General features: G+C 34.4%; 1 protein-coding gene across 1 annotated transcript in view; it reads right to left on the bottom strand.

Annotated features, from left to right (window-relative positions):
* The window catches only part of LOC106871391 (maspardin), a 57,218-nt gene extending 54,850 nt beyond the window's left edge, over window positions 1-2,368 (bottom strand). The window contains exon 1 of the mRNA XM_014917814.2: window positions 2,168-2,368. The gene's annotated coding sequence lies outside the window, so the exon portion shown is untranslated. The remainder of the gene's footprint in view (window positions 1-2,167) is intronic.
* Between the last annotated feature and the right edge of the window lie 431 nt (window positions 2,369-2,799).

Here is a 2,799-nt window from a genome sequence, read left to right as displayed (position 1 = left end):
TATATAAACTAGATCCAATTTGAAGCATTCTTTGGGATAATGTGTAGATACGCATATATTCGCGTCAGAATTACACACAAAAGCAGACGCAGGATCCACCCACCAGACTGTATACGATAGATTTGCAGTTGTGATCTGTGTACATGTGTGTGGGTGTGTCAGTATAGACAATACACGTACATGCAGAGGGTTGATGTAGTAAGCCTACAAATGAAAGATGCATTATTGATTGTCAAAGATACGTATTCTACAGCAGAAACATTCGCGTAAACAAATACACTCAATAAGGATTTCAAAACACACATACACAGACATGTACAATATGTGGGTTGAGACAAATATACAATATATACGATAGCTTTTTTTTTCTCCTCTTTTTCATTTGTATTCATTAAGAAATAATCATTTTGTTATCAGTATGCTGTATCACTGAAATCTCCGCTGTATAATAAAAACATCTTCAGTGTTTTATTATGAATAAAAGCAAAGCATGTGAAACGACCCTGGGAGCTTTTAATAAAAGGTAATCGGTTCTATAAAAAGAACCGTATGGCATTTTCTAAGTGTATCAATATTAGCAAGAATGTAAATATGGTATCCATGATTGAATTCTGTTGAGCATACTATCAAACATGAAAAGCGTGATGCTTCCATTTAACTTCAGATCAGACCTGGTCAAGCGAAAAAGCCAGAGACATTCCGTGAATTAGAATGGCAGAAACTATACTGTTCAATGTATATTTCTTTCTTATGATACGCGGAGCGTGGGTGGAAGGGGTATATGTTATGGTTTCTAGCAGGTCGAGCAACTACACAGACACTGTTCCTTGGTAGGTTAAAGCCTGCGATGTTTATATCTCATGGGGCTCGATTTCACGGGTTGCCATTACTGTGACATAAGTGAAAGTGAGGATAGCTTGTTGTTTTTGTTATTCTAACAACGTATCTCCTTGATCTAAAATAAATTTATTTGCTTTATTTCAAATGAATTTTCCAAAACAAAATATAACTTGTAACTAAAGAATAAAAAGTCAAATATATACTACACAAGAAAGTGGGTGACTATGAGGTGATGTCACTAAAATAGAAAACAACCCCAACTGAATACCTATTTAAGTCATGACGAATCTACACTATTATTATTATTAGTAGTAAGGCGGCGAGTTGGAAAAATCATTAGCGCGTCGAATAAAAATATTCAGCGGGATTTCTTCCGACTCTTTACGTTCTAGGTTCAAATCCCACCGAGGTCGACTTAGCCTTTCATGCTTTCGGAATCGAAAAGAAATTAAGCAGCAGACAAGTACTGGACTCGGACTTTCCCCCTCCCCTCAAAATTGCTGACCTTGTGCCAAATTGTGAAACTTACTGTTCTGCTTGTCTCGATATATGTTCGTATGTTATACTTAGGCAGGGAAATCGATGACATTCGTAATGAAACATTTTTCTGATGATCAATAAATTTATCAACAAAATAGAAGAATATTTGTAAAGCGTGGAAAATACAAGAATCCCGCTACGGTGGTTGAAATTTCTTGTTTGATTGGTGTGGGGCTGAAACTAAACTACTTAATTAAAAAGTAATTACTAAGTTCTTGTTTGGAATATAGTTGTAACTCATTCAATTTATATATTTTTACTCTAGCTTATTATATAAATAGTCATTCAATAATAGAACAAAAATAAGTTCATTCATACTACAGGGAAACGTGCGTGCATATATATGTGTATGTATCAACTATACACAGAACCTGATACACGTTAACTTAGAGATTAGAGACGGAAAACAAAACAATTGTTTTTTTTTTCTTTTGAATAATATTTTTGGCGTAATCAGTAAAGTAGGTTGCATTCTCATCAGTTAAGGTATGCGTGAGTGTGTGTGTACAACACACACACACACATGCATACAGATAGATAGATAGATAGATAGATACATGTATACACACAAATGTCTCTCTCTCAGTATGTAAAATAGTGTGCTTTTTTTTTCGGACGTATGAACAACTGAGCGATTATATATATATATATATATATATATACACACATTGCAGATGAGCTAAGGTAACGAACGACAAAACAACATGAATGAAATGACAGTCGGCAAAGTCTGGCAAAATATAAACAGTGAAAAACGAAGCAATACTTAAATAAATATTCCACTCACTGGATGGTTTCATGAAGCTCGTTAATTAATTAACTCTCGTGTCTTTATAATCAAAACACCATGTAAGAGACGTCAGGTAAAAGGAAACTCCTGTATTTTCTATTGTCAGAGACTAACCAGCAAGACAAAGTCCATATGAGAACATTGATGAACTTTACGATATGACATCATAGAAACACTAGCTACCGGAAGTGGATGGATAAGCCTCACTAACACAACAATGCGCATGCTTCCTTACGGTGTCTGTGACAGTCAAAGCCATCCATTAATGCGTTACTGGTTTTAGTCCATTTTGACCTTTATTTTTTTTATACCATTAATAAAATTAGTCGCTCTACGTATAGATAAGCGTCCGCAAAAATTAAAGCGTTTGTTATTTTGTTAAATTGTGAAGGTGTTTGAATAAAAAAAAATAATTTAAAAGAATGTAATCGACAATCATTGAGTTTAGAACTCTACTTTCACTTTGCTAAGCAACAAATAATTTCATAATTGAGGGCTGGCGAAGTTTCTTTTTTTTGTTTTATTTTGGCTTTCAATCAAAATGTGTTGTTAGTTGTGTGTGTGTATGTGGGCGGGTGTATGCGCATTGTTAAATTAAGTTCTCTTCTGTGTGAACATAGGGGAGAGTA

The sequence above is a fragment of the Octopus bimaculoides genome, chromosome 9 (assembly GCF_001194135.2).
Source record: "Octopus bimaculoides isolate UCB-OBI-ISO-001 chromosome 9, ASM119413v2, whole genome shotgun sequence".
Classification (NCBI taxonomy): Eukaryota; Metazoa; Mollusca; class Cephalopoda; order Octopoda; family Octopodidae; genus Octopus; species Octopus bimaculoides.
Note: the sequence above shows the minus strand (reverse complement) of the source record. Positions and strands in the feature narration are given on the sequence as shown.